General features: G+C 39.4%; 1 pseudogene; it reads left to right on the top strand.

Moving 5' to 3' along the window:
- LOC102859711 overlaps nucleotides 1–9,588 on the top strand; it is a 10,647-nt pseudogene extending 1,059 nt beyond the window's left edge.
- Nucleotides 9,589–14,629: the final 5,041 nt, after the last annotated feature.

Here is a 14,629-nt window from a genome sequence, read left to right as displayed (position 1 = left end):
ACCTCGTTCAAGGTCTGTCTCTTTTTCAGTGACTCTCTACTTTATTATACATGGTATTTTTCTCCAAGGACTGGTCCTTCCTGGTAACCTGCCCAAAGTATGTTGTTGTTGTTTGTTGTTAAGATCCATCGAGTCATAGACGACTCATAGCAACTCTACGAACAAAAGTCCTGAGCACTTGTATAACTTGTATAACTTTCATCCTTTCTCCAGGTTCATAGGCTTTCCAGAGGCAAGCTATTTTGGAAGTAGACATCACACCTGCTTCCAAGCTTGTTTTAATCAAGGAGCTCCACCAAACACTGTCCACCATGGGTAACCATTATCGCATTTGACACATCAGTGTCATAATAGAAAAAATCTCACTTCCTCCTTTTTTTTTAAAAAAATACTAGTTTATTTACAAAATTCAAATACATTGTTCTTCACACCAGAGCCTTCCCACTTCCCTCACCCTCCCTACCCGTTAAATTGTGCAACCCCATGATTAATCCCCAACGCACATCCTCACCCATCTGCTTCCTCCCTACACCGTCCCCTGGCTTGGATCCTCATACTCATTCTACAATAATGATTTTATACAGTATTATCACACAATTTGATGGGTGGAGGAAGAGATTGGTAAAGGAAAGGGAAAAGGTCCCATGTAAAAAATAATGTATATGAACCTTATGAACTTCTATGCAAACCAGTATAAAATTATTACCTAACTTGAGATGGACTGAAGAGCATTATGCTGAGTGAACAAACTCAGTCCCACAAGGACAAATACTGTATAAAAGTACTTTCTCCCTTTTAAGAAACATTTCTTCTGGAAGTTCCAAGTACATTCAAAATTTTTCACCAACATCCCAGTTCAAAGGCATCAGTTCTTCTCTGATCTTATTTATCCATTGTCCAACTTTCACATGTGTATAAGGTGGTTGAAAATGCCACGAAGAGGGTCAAGAACACCTTAATCTTAAAGTGATGTCCTTGCTCTAACGTACTTGAAAGAATTCCTGGACAATCTAACTTGTCCAAAGCAATATGTCAGTTTATTTCTTGAATGCTGCTTCTATGGATACTAATTGTAAATCTAAATAAAATCAAGTCATTGACAAATCCAATCTTCTCTCCACTTATCACGATGTTTTCTATTGATTCAGTTGTGAGGATCTTCAGAGCTCTGGTGGCATAGGCTTTAGGGCGTGGGGCTGCTAATCCTAAGGCCACACACACACCCCAGGCTGTTTGAGCCTCTGGGTGCTGTGCAGAGCAAGATGAGTACTTCTACTGTGCAGTTGAGAGCCTTGAAAACTTGAGGCCAGCTCTTAACTGCAGAGAAGTGAGGGAGTGAATGTTTAGCTGCAGGTTTTGGTCTTCTTCAACAAGTATGACAGTCCTCTTCACTTTCAACAAGCAAAGAACTATCATCTTCATTTTGCAGGCCACTGATGAGTCTTCTTCCAAACCTGATGCTGCATTCTATTTCACATAGTCCAGATCTTTAACAATTTGCTCAGCATACAAATTGAATAAGTAGAGTGAAAGGACATAACCTTGACATACACTATTCCTGATTTTTAAACTATGGAATAACCCCTTATCCTACTCAAACAACTGTTTCTTAGTTCATACACAGGTACCTCATAAGTATCATTAAGTACTCTGTAAATATCATTCTTCTCAATATTGTCTGTAGTTTAGGGGTTAACACCTTTGAATAGCCAATAAAGCATAAATAAATATCTTTCTGGTTTTCTCTGCTTTCAGCCAGCCAAGATGCATCCAACCTCAGCAATGATATCCTTCATTCCATGTTGTTGTGTATTGTGTACTATAGAGTCAGAATTGACACATACCTGACCCTCCAGTGGGTTTTCACAGGCAGTTAATCACATGGGAGGAGATTGCCCATCCTTCTCCTGTAGAGCAACTGGTGGCCTCAACTGTGTGCCTTAGGGATTTCTGAATTCAGCTTGAATTTCTGGCAGGTCTCTATTAAGGTACTGTTTCAGACATTTAAAACAATCTTTAGAAAGGTTTTACTAGTATGTAGTGTTAATGACATTGTTTGATAATTTCCACACTCTGTTGAATCACTTTTTTGGGAAATGGGATGGGAACAAGTAAAGACCTCTTTCAGTCAGCCGGTGGGGTAGGTGTCTCCCAAATTTCTTGGCATGGACTAGTGAGTACATACAGGGCTCCATCTATTTGTTGAAACATGTCAATTAGTATTCCATCAATTACTGGGGCTTTAAATTGTTTTGCCAGTGTCATAGTGAAGTTTGGACTTCTTCCTTCATTATCTTTGGTTCTTAATCATATGTTACTTCCTAAAGTAATTCAGTGTCCACCAATTCCTTTTGATACAGTGACTGTGTATTCCTTCCATCTTTGGATATTTTCTCTGTCATTCAGTGTTTTACTCATAGAATCCATTAGCACTCCAACTTGAGACTGGACTCTTTTATTCAGTTCTTTCAACTTGAGAAATACTGAACAGGTCTGCTAGTTGGAAAACATGACCTTAGTGTAAGAAATGAGGTTAAAGACCAAATAATAGAATTTTATACCATGAATGATTTGTTCTTCACAAATATAATGGTTCTTTGTTATTTTTTAATTTTTTTTAAAAAGCATAAATGGCAACTATAAATATAGACTTCACCTGATTGACTATACAGGAATCAGATTGATTGTGAAAAGAGTCAATGGAGAATTTCAACTTCAGTCAAAATTAAATCTGGGGCTGAGTGTGGAACAGATCATAAATTATTCGTGTACAAGTTCAAGTTGAAATTGAAGAAAATGAAACAAGTGTATGTGAACCAAAATATAACCTTGAGTCTATTGCAATGAACTATTAAATAAATAGAATGTAAAAAAAAATTCATACTTTGATCAATAAGCAACATAATGATAAAGTGCAAAAAGACTGGCATTGTCAAAGATCTCATTTTACTTGGATTCATATTCTATGGCCTTAGAAACAATAGGAAGAAAATACCAAGATGTTGTATTGGGCAAATTTACTACAAATATCTTTTAAAACGGTTCAAGATCAAGGATGTCAATTTGAGAACTAAGATTCCCCTGACCTAAGCTATGATATTCTCAATTACATCACATGCATATGAAGGGACAATGAATAAATAATAAATGAGGAAAACTGAAGAATTGATGTCTTTAATTGTGGCAATGGTGGAAACAATGAATGCACTACAGACTACCAAAAGGAAAAGCCATGATGGAAGAAGTGCTGTTGGATACTGCTTAGAAGCAAGAAGAGTAAAACTTCATCTCACAAATACTGAGCATGATTTTCCCTTTTGGTTTTCAACTCTGCATCTTTGCACCTTTCATTATAAGACTTGACTTTTTCTTCTTGGGCTGCTCTTAGAAATCTGTTTAGCTCTTCCATTTTAACATTTCTTCCTTTAATTTCAGCTTCTCTGTGGTCAAGAATAAGTTTCATTGTCTCTTCTGACATTCACTTTGGTCTTATCTTGATGTTGGGTTTTTTTTTTTAATATTGTTTGGTTTTTTATGAGACCTACTACTAAATAGTGTGTATTGGGTCAGGCTGCCAACTCACCAACTGCATAGCTGGGGAAAGATGGGCTGTCTCCTGTCACAAAGATTATTCAGCCTTAGAAATCCAATAGAGTGTTGCTGTGAATCAGACTCGACTTTCCGGAAAAAGATGGATAGTAGTGATGTGTTCCATAATTTCCTCATTCTGTTGAATCATCTTCCTTTGCAATGGGCACAAATATGAATCTCTCTTGTCAGTTTGTCAGGTAGCTGTCTTCCAAATTTCTTGTTAGAAATAAATACATTCAGCACGATGTCGTTTTGTGGAATCTCTCAATTGGTATCCATCAATACCTGAAGCCTTGAGTTCTTTGTGTTACTGCCTTGAGTTTCTTGGATTCCAGTGCTTGGATTTCTTCCTTCAATACCACTAGTTCTTGATCATATAGCACCTTCTGAAAAAGCTAAGCATCAGCCAATTCTTTTTGGTATAATGCCTCTTTCTATTCCTTTTGTTGGGTAAGTAGTTAGAAATGAACAGTTAAGGGGGGGGGGCGGAGTTAGAGCAGTTCTCATTCAGTTTGACCTCAGACCTTCCTGTCCAAGCTACACAAAGGCAGCTCATACGAGAACACATATCAAATTGGCTTGGACTCTTGCCAGTGTAAACTTACTAAGTAAATTTATGTTGTAATATTGCCACCTTCAAGAGGGAACAACATGGATTTTTAGGATAAGGCACAGGGAAATGGCTTAGACACCCTTAATAGGAAGAAGGAATATCAATCAATTGTTAAAATTAGCATAAAGGATTCCCCCTATGGAATAAAACAGTTTAAAAAGTATGTTTAATTGCTATTTCCCCCCCCCCCTTGTTTTCCCTTCTTGCGTACCATCCAATCAGATTCAACTGGCACAGGAGGAGATTGTCCCTCCTTGTCTGGCAGAAAATCTGGTGGATTCGAACCGCACACCTTCAGGATTGCAGTGCAGCTTCTTTCCACTAGGCCACCAGAGCTCCCTTACTTTTGCTCTTTGTGTGATGGTCAGGACTACTCATTTTTGTAGTAACCTATTTCAAATACTATTTCATCTTACCTAACTTTTCTTCAATAAACTACTTCTTAATTACCTGGTTTTCCTATAATAAACTACTTTTTTAGCTCTTTGCTACTTAGTTGATGGTCTCTCATTGCTTCCCAGTGACTTCAGAACCTAAGAAGCTTACTTTTTTTTTTTTTGCTTTCTATGTCTGCTTATTTTCCCCATAGAATCTTTCACTAGACTTCAATTTGTTCTTCAACTCTTGCACATTGAGATAGTCTAAACATGTTCTTCCCTTTTTGGTGTTCTAATTGCAGGTCTTTTCACATTCTATAATAATACTTCAGTTTGCCTTCTTGAACTACTCTTTGAAATGGTCTATTTAGCTCTAACTGATAAGGAATGGTAAAGGAAATGCTAACAAAGTAAGCCAATCAGAAACCGATTTTGACAAATGTGTGACTGTAGCAATATAACACAAGGAAAACAGACTCATCATCCTCCCCTGTAGTAAATAAATAAACCAACCAGATGGCCGGAGAAACAAACTACCACAAATCCATCAGAAGCTGTGCACCACTAGCTGTGTAAACCCCACTGCCCATGGGAAAAGATGTATACACGGTTTTGTAAAATAAACATGGGGTCAGTCTATCTCAACCCATTCATAGTCTATGATGAATGCCTCTGGTGGCCTAGTGGAAAGAAGCTGCGCTGCAATCCCAAAGGCATGCAGTTCAAGGCCACTAGGTGCTCTGCTGGAGAAGGGTAGGTAATCTCCTCCCGTGAGATTTACTACCTCTGAAAACCCACTGGAGGGTCAGCTATGGGTTGGTTCTGACTCAATGGTACATAACAATAAACCTCAGTTTCTTTCTTTTGCTCCTGCTTGGTGTCTTCTTGTGGGAGCATTCTATCGAAGTCTCACACTCGAGTCAGAACTTCCTAATTCTTATCTGAAGAGGCCCCTGGACCTCTTTGGAAGCCATCCCCTAGACATTTACTCATAATTTCTTGCATTTGCTTTAGCTTCTCTACATGCTAGACTATGTTTCAGAGTCTGGGATAATGGTTTTACAAGCCCTATCCATACTCAAATCACTCCCTTACTTAAGTCATACCCTTGCTTGAGTCTCAAATCTTCTGGGAGAGATCAAAGAAAAAAGTAAGTAGGGAATAGAGGACTTCACTACTACCAAGAAAGAGGAATTAGGAGCAGAGTATTTTCTTTGGACCTGGAGTACCTTCACTAAGAACCTCCTAGATCCAGGATTAATGCCAAAACACATAGAGAGCTCTAAAGAACCAGGAAGGAAAAGCTGAAGAGATAAGGTCCTTCCTCTAGAGCTGTTGTTGTTGTTGTGTACCGTTGAGTTGGATCTGACCCATAGCTGATCTTTCAGCAGGTTTTCAGGGGCATTTATTTTCACGGGAGGAGTTTGCCCATTCTCCCACAGAGTGACAGGTGGGATTTGAACTGCATGTCATCAGGATTGCAACGCAGCTTCTTGTCTCTAAGCGACCAGAGCTCCCCTACAACTGATAGAATGAAAAAAAAAATGTTTTCTAAGAATCAATGTTCTCTTACAGCCCCGTTTCAAGTTTTTTTTAGTTTTCAAGAAATTTGCATTTCAAGTTTCCTAAAAGAATGAGAAAATGAATTTCTGTTTTTTAAAGCCATCCACTGTGTCATTTCTGTAGCATTAGATAATCAAGACACTCCTTTTTTCAAGGACTGATCTGGGATAAAGCAGACAGTTATGTTGGGGCAGGAAGGAGAAGCTCACAGAATTGGAAAGAAGCTAGTCCAGGGCTTACAGCATGAGCTCAGAAATTAGGAAGGTTCTGGGCCCTGTGATGGGTGGAAAGTCTGAGGCTCTGTGGCTAGGTTGGCTGCCAGATCACTTGGGGAGAAGCTGCCAAAATCTCTCAGACAAGCACTTGGGGGAATTTCAGTTGCCCCCAAAGTACCTTTTAATTTGAAAACAATCAGGAGGCAGGTCAGAAGGTTTTGCATCACTTGGCAGTAAGTGGTTATGCTGTGGTCTTGAGAGTAAGGACTATGTTGCTCCAGGCACCAATTAGGTGTGAGAAGTGGTTACTAGTGCTCGCCAGCTGAGGAGGAGCCAAATAGCTTTTCATGCTTTGTCTAATAAACATGAGGGAATCCAGCACTAAGTGCAAAGTGACCAATGGCACCTTTCATCACACAGAGATTTCAAAACACGTGAGCAAGCTCCCAGGTTCTACAAGACATCTGTGTACTCATGGGCTTGAGATGACACCACTCGGAAAGTCCCCATAACAGAAATGTTGGTGACAGAACCAACATACTTGGGAAGGTGATCCTGAGCTAATTCAACCTCTCATTCCAGACAAGGGGGTACCAGACCTAGGCCCAAGAGCGAAAGAGGATGAGGGGAAATTTAGAGGGAATCTCAGGACAAAAACCTGAAAACAATTTCCAGAATAGTCCCCAGGGCACGGCAGTTGAGTCAGACTATCTGCGCTTCCAGTTAGGTGACTGTCAGTAATGTCAGGTTTGGATGAAAAGGAGCTTGGGTCTCCTGCATGGAAGGTAGAAACTCTACCACTGAACCACCAATGTTCCTATGGTCTGTATGACTTTCCTAACCAGAAAGCATTCCCCAGATTCTCCTAAAAGTGCACCTGTAGAAAGAAGTGCTATTTGAAAGAGGTCATATTGCCTTTCTAATAATTTTCTAAGCAATACTTATTTAGTGGTTTTTGATATTGTGACTCAAGAAACTTGCATCAATCATTAATATTCTTTTCCTTTCCAATCCCATTTAAGTAATATATATTTAAAATATTGAGAGTCCTGGGGAAAATGTACAGAAACTTGTAGTTGCCATTGCTCTTAGAAGCCATCAATTCAGTTGCAACTCATAGCAACATTATATAAAGCAGAACGAAATCCTGTCTGGTCCTGTGGCATCTTCTCATTCTTCGCTATGTTTGAGTGCATTATATCAGTCACTGTATTGTAGTGTTAAGTATTTATTGTTCAAAACGGCTCCCTAGCCACTGACTGTGTGACATTGCCATGCAAATGGGTGGGAATGTGCAAACAGGCTTTGTTAGCTTATCTACAAAGGGGTTGGCTAGATTCTACACTAAACTGAGTGAATCCAGCAGCAGAATTTGAGAATCTTGTCATTAGCAAAAAAAAATCAAGGGAATGCAGCACATCTGTAGGGGCCAGAGATTCTTATGCCAGCCAGAACAGGGCCCACAGGAGCAGCAGCCATAGTAGCCACCACTAGAGAAACAGAGAGCTGACATGGGGCAGAGCTGACCTTGGGATTATCATGCCATAGAATCAGAGCTAGGAGCATTTTTGCCCAAGATTTTTTGAGGACCGGGGTGTGGAGGGGGGATCCATAATTTGTAGGACTAAGGTCTTTGTGACACTTGACCATAGCCACAAGGCTGAGATGCCGGTGGGCACATTTGGAAAACTTTCCTGACTAAGTAATTGTATTTGCTACCAAGCTAAATGATAGCCTTTTGACTTTCTGTGAGGTCTGTGCACTATCACAATGGATTTTGGACCCTACAGGGGTTCCAAAACAATAAGATTGGTGTTGAAATGAGTAAAAAGAGGTATGGGAGTGTGAGAGACATGTCTGATCACGTGAAGGGTTTTGTGCTGTGGGTGTTATTGATGAAGACAGTTCTCCATTTTGGAGTTGGTAGAGGTCAGATAACACTATCCCTCTTCAGTGAGATTGATACAGGATAGAGCAGGGTTTAGGACTGTTGTACAGAGGGTCACTGTGAGTCGCAGGCAAGTCGACAGCACATAACATAACAACAAACAACAACTGCTTTATGAAGCAGGATGTCCTTTTCCAGGGACTGAGCTTTCTTGGTCACATGCCAAAAGTATGTGAGACAATGTCTCACTATCCTTACTCCTATGAAACATTTCCGTTGCACTTCTTCCAAGATAATTTTTTGGGGTTATTGTTCTTTTGGAAGTTCACAGTACATTCAGAATTTTTCACCAATATCACAATTAAAAGATATAAATTCTCCTTCAGTTTTCCTTATTCATTATACCTTCACGTGCTTAAGAACATGCATAGTTTAGGTAAGACGTGCTTAGTTCTCAAGTTGACATCTTTGATCTTGAGCACTTTTAAGAGCTGGTTTGCGGCAAATTTGCTCAATGCAACATGTCTTTTGATTTCTTGATTGTTATTTTCATACCACTGGGAATGGATCCAAGCAAAAGGAGATCTTTGGCAATATCAATCTTCTTGTTTCTTATCATGATGTTGATTATTGATTCAATTAAGAATATTTTTGTTATTGGAAGAAGAAAGTCAGCATAAAACAGAAGAAGTCTCCAAACTCCAGTCCGAGGTTCATACGATGAAGCAAGCACTGAAAAAATTGGAAACGAGAAAGGGTGTTGATTTGTCAAAATTTAAGACAATGAAAAGTGATTTGGAGACACAGATTTCCAACTTAAATGACAAACTGGCCAACCTGAATAGAAAATACAAGGATGCGCTGGAGGAAGTTTTGCACGCCAAAAAGAAGGACCTGGCTACAAGAGATGCGAAAGAGTTACTGCACTTGAGCATGGAGCAAGAGATCCAGGACCGGAAAGAACGGTGTGACAAGTCCTTGACCACAATCTCAGAGCTCGAGAGGACAATCCAGGAATCTGCCAAACAGATGGAAGAGAAAGAGAATAAGATAACTGAGCTGCTTAATAATGTAGAAAAACTGAAACAGGCCCTCAGTGGCATTTCACAACTTCCCTACATGAGCGGGGATCCCACCAAGAGGCAGAGTCAGCTGGTTGAAACTTTGCAGCACCAAGTCAAGTCCCTGCAGCAGCAGCTGGCTGATACTGACAGGCAGTACCAAGAAGTAATTGCGATTTATCTGACACATCTCCTTAGGGCGGCACAAGGCCACATGGATGAAGATGTCCAGGCAGCCTTACTGCAGATCACATAGATGCGTCAGGGCCTCTTGTGCTAGTGGTTGGCACCGACCGGCACTGTCTGCCATATCCCGCTGGTGCTGATCATTCTGTGCGTGACTGCGCAGCCTTCCCAGGCCTTCCTGTGCTGGCCTGATTAAAATAAAATATATTTTGTTGCCTCAAAAAAAAGAAAAAAGAAAAAAAAAGAATAATTTTCTTTTTACATTCTATTCACTTGTTTCATAATTCTTTGTGATATACTTAAGGTCATATTTTTTTAATTTTTATCCACCTATTTCCATTTTATTCAACTTCAATTTGAACTTGTACATTAGTAACTGATGATCTGTTCTACAACTCATATTGAAGGCTGCAGTCCTTGACCCCCTGCAGCAAGCACTTCAGGTCCTCCTCAGTTTCATTCAGCAAGCAGGGTTATGTCATCTGCATAACGCAGATTGTTGATGAGTCTGCCTCTAATCCTGATGCCACACTTCTCCTCATAGAGCCCATCCTTCCAGATAATCTGTTCCACATATAGATTGAAAAGATATGGAGATAGGACACATCCTTGATGCACATCTTTCCCAATATTGAACCATGCAGTGTTTCCTTGCTCTGTTCTGATGACTACCTCCTGGTCCAAGTATAGGTTCCACATATGCACAGTCAAGTGTTCTGTAGAAAGCACAAATTTGAGGGCTGAGTTGCATTACTTATGAGCAAAATCTTTAATGATGAAGAAAGCAATAAAAGAAGACAAAAATCGTTCTTACCATTGTCCTAGTTTAAAAGGTTAAGTGTTTCCAAACTGAAAAGGAAGTATCTTTCAATTGTCCTTCTGGATTAAAAGGAAACTTCTCCTTTTGAAAAAGTATTAAAGAAGTGTTAGCTTATTGTTGCTTGTTGCAAGCTGCCACCTTCCTCCTTGCATTTCCTCCTTTGATCTCTTTGTCTTCCTCCCTTTATCTCCAAAGTGGAAAGCGAACTCTCCTTGTCCATTGCAGGCCTGTTTACTTAAATCTTTGATATTTTCTAAATATGTTTACTTTCATCATTTGCTTTTATTATTACTGTGACTAACTATCTGTCAGTTGCTGTACTAGGGTGACTTGTGTATGGCAATAATGTTGGAAGATATGCCACCTGTGTTTCAAATGCCAAGCAGGATCACTCATAGGATTCAACAGAGCTCCCAGATTAAGAAAGACTAGAAAACAGTATTGGCCATTCACTTCTTAAATAACAGGCCTTAGAAAGCCTTATATACAAAAGAGGAGTGTGGGTAGCTATATATAGTCTTAGAGTTAGAGCCCAAATTGAAAGTCATGAATACTGTATTGGAAGAGATGGAAGGAAAGAACTATTTAAAAGGAATATAGGATTAGGCATTACACATATGACAACAACTGAGAATAAGAGATACATTGCAAAGAGGACTGGTGGGAGGGGAGAGGAAGATTAATTGTGTAACAATGAACAATATTAAAAATAAAAGTGAACTGGGGAGGGGGCAGGCAGGGAGAGGAGGTAAAATGTGAAGCAATGAATGAATGAAAATCTAACTTTTCTGTCAGCTTTCATTAAATCACAATTAAAGTAAAAATTTTATTAAAAATAAACAAACTGAAAGTCACTCGAAGATACAGTAGCTTCAGCACTGGGCTCAAGTATTTCAGAGATGATGAGGATAGCACAGGGCAGGACAGGGATCAGTTCTGTTCCTCATAGGGTCACTTTGACCCTAAAAGTCAACTCTGAGTACCTCAACTCACAGGACCTCAACTCCTATGACCTCAATTTACAGCACTTCACAACATCAACTACTAACTCTGTGAACACCCAAGCCCTCAGGATCCCAAGAGCATTTCCAAACAATGGCTACCAAAATAATAATGTTTTGTTTTATTTCATTATATACTGGTCACAAAACCATTTCCAAATATTACGAGATAGAAAGCAAGCCAATAGGGAAAGAATCTTACTACAGCCAAAGACAAACTTGTAGGAATGGATTTCATCCTTTTGGACATGCATCTCTGCCTTAGGAAGCTCCTTGACACCAGGGAAGGTCAGGACTCGGGCAAATACTCAATATCTGAGCTACATGCTGAAGATCCTTTCCCTCAAATGAATAGGGATAGCTGACCTCCCTTAGAGCTGACACTAAAGGCTTAAGGCCTTATAAGCTATAAGAAAATATTTTTCCCACATTTAATTTTACTGTGATTTAAATAAAAGTTTTCACTTATTATTCATACACATTTTTTGTCTCCTCTTGTGTAATTAACTGCCTCTGAAAATTTTCTGGAGGGTCAGTAATGGGTCAATTCTGACAGTGTAGTAAACAACAACAACAATTGTAATGCCTATCAGATAATATCACTTTTCTTATTTTCTCCCTGTAATTCTCCCTTCCATTAATCCTTCTATCCTACTCCTTAGTGCCTTCAGGGCTTTGTTGTTACTGTGAGTCATCCAGTTGACTATGACTATAGAAACCTTATGAAAAAAAAATTCTGAAACTTGCCCTATCTTGGGCCGTCTGCATAATCTCTGACATGCTTGAGCTCATTGTTACAGAAATTGAATCAATCCATCTAGTTGGCAGTCTTCCTCTCTTTCTCTGAAGCCTCTGCCTTTCTTAGCATGATGTTTATTCCCAAGGACTGACTCCTGAAAATATGGCCAAAGTATATGAGACAAAATTTCATCATGCTTACCTCTAACAAGCATGTTGGTTTGCATTTCTTCTGAGATAGGCTTGATTGCCCTTTTGGCAGTTTATAGGATATTCTGTATTCTTTGCCAACACACAGTTCAAAATCACCAATTTTTCTTCAGTCATTCTTAAGCATTACCCTCCTTTCAGAAGCATAAGGAGCAGTTGAACATACCATGACTTGGTCAGGCACACCTAAACTAACATCATTACACTTTCTAACTTTGGAGAGGTCTTTGACAGTAGATTTCCCCCATGCAATATGCCTTTTGATTTCTTCACTGCTGGCATCATGGTATTGTGGATCCAAGTAAAATGTTGTCATTCACAGCTTCAATTTTTTTCTATTTCTTATGATGTTGTCCATTAGTCTAGTATGAAGATCTTTATTTTTTTGATATTGAATTGTAATCTATACTGATGGTCTAGAAGTAAGTAGTTGTGCTGCCAACCCAAAAGCAGGTGGTTCAAATTCACCAGCTGCTGTGAGAAAGAAAAATGAACAATCTCCTCTCATATGATTTTAAAGCCTCTGAAAAACCCACTATGAGTCAATTCCAACTTAATGGCAAAGAGCAACAGCAAAGATCATTGACTTTCTGCAGGAATTGCCTTAAGTTTTCTTCATTTTTTGCGAAGCTATGTCATTTGTATAATGTAGATGATTGTTGGGCAAATTCTGCTTTTTTCTGCTCTTTCTATTTTATGTGATTAGTTATTCTAAGGAATGCTTTCCTGGGTGTTATTGGTCACTTCATAGGCCTATCTCCATCACTCATCTGCCACTTGACTGTATTGTGGTGGTCTGTGTGTTGCTGTGATGCTGGAAGTTATACCACTGGCATTTAAAATACCAACAGGGTCACAAGTGGGGGACAGGTTTCAGCAGAGCTTCCACATTAAGAAGCAAACTGGCTATCCATTTCTAAAATAACAGGTCTTCAGAAACACTTTAAGTAACAGAAGAATATTGTTGGATACACTGCCAGGAGTTGAGCCTCTGGTTTAAAGACACCCACAATGCATCTGGGAAATAGTTGCCTCCTGAAAACAGAGTCGACCTCAATGACTTTCATGGAGTAAAGATTTCATCCAATGAAGAACCTTCATTTGCGTATGTGGCAAAACTCAAAATAAGGAGAAACAGCTGCAAACATCCATACTGTCTAGAAAGCTCATTAGAATGAATGATGATGAAACTTTATCTCACACACTTTGGATCTGTTGTTAGGAAGGACCTCTCATTAGGAAAAAACATCTTGCCAGAAAAGAGAGGGGGTCAATGAAACAGAAGGAAACTGTCAATAAAACGGATTGATGAGGAATTTGCAACAGTGCACTTGGGCACAGCAGAAAGGGTAAAGATGATCAAAAGATTGTGTGAGGTTACGGCCTGTTGTTCACACAGCATCACCATGAGTTGTAGGCTTGATACCACTACCAACAACAACAAATGAACCTGCCTATTGTTTGACTGAAAGTTGAAGCAGGAAAGTGAATTTTAATGTGTCTTAAAGTCATCTCTTGAAGTATCTCTGTGATAACAGCACTAGGTAAATAAGACAGCGAGTATCCTAATAGAAGCAAACATTCTACCAATAAATCAACAAATATATGAGTTACAAATACCTAAATCAGACTGCCCTCTTCAGACAGATGTATCCAGGGATAGATGTGTCCCCTTACTCATCTCTACTTCCATTTCCCTCGTTATGGATAAAGACTCAACTAATCCCAAAGGCATGAGGGTCAAACCCACCAGCTCCTCTATGAGACAAGAATGGGCAATCTTCTCACCTGTGATTTACTGCCTCTGAAAATCCACCGGAGGGTCAATTATTCTGACTTCACACAACACAACAAGAACAACTCCCCCTTAATATGGTTGCCAACAAATCACTGGGTTGTCCCCAGTCACAAAGAGGGTGAGATATTTAAGAGTTAACCTATCAAATGCAAAAGATCATCGTATTTATTCATGGGAGGAGGGGTCCATTTGCATTTGGTCTATATGGGAGTTACCATCCAGTCCAATATTACTCTTGATGACTCCATGAGCAACAGATCACAAACTTTCCCTATCATGCTGTCCAACATACTTGAACCCATTGTTACAGTCACCACATCAATCTATCTTGTTGGGGAAGCCCTTCTTTCTCTTACCTTTCATTTTCCCCAGCATATCTATTTCTAAGGGCTAGTTTTTCCTCATATCATGTCCAGAATATGTGCAATGAACATAATTTGAAAGCTCATAGCTTGGATCAGGCACATCTTAGTCTTTAAACTAATATCATTGCTCCTTAGCATCTTGGATAGGTCCATGATAACAGATTTTGACAATGTCCCAAAGAAAGGTGACCCAACAGAATGTG

This window comes from Elephantulus edwardii, unplaced genomic scaffold (genome assembly GCF_000299155.1).
Source record: "Elephantulus edwardii isolate Elephantulus edwardi_28Jun2011 unplaced genomic scaffold, EleEdw1.0 scaffold00079, whole genome shotgun sequence".
Classification (NCBI taxonomy): Eukaryota; Metazoa; Chordata; class Mammalia; order Macroscelidea; family Macroscelididae; genus Elephantulus; species Elephantulus edwardii.
The sequence above is the reverse complement of the archived record's forward strand: the minus strand, read 5'-3'. Positions and strand labels throughout refer to the sequence as shown.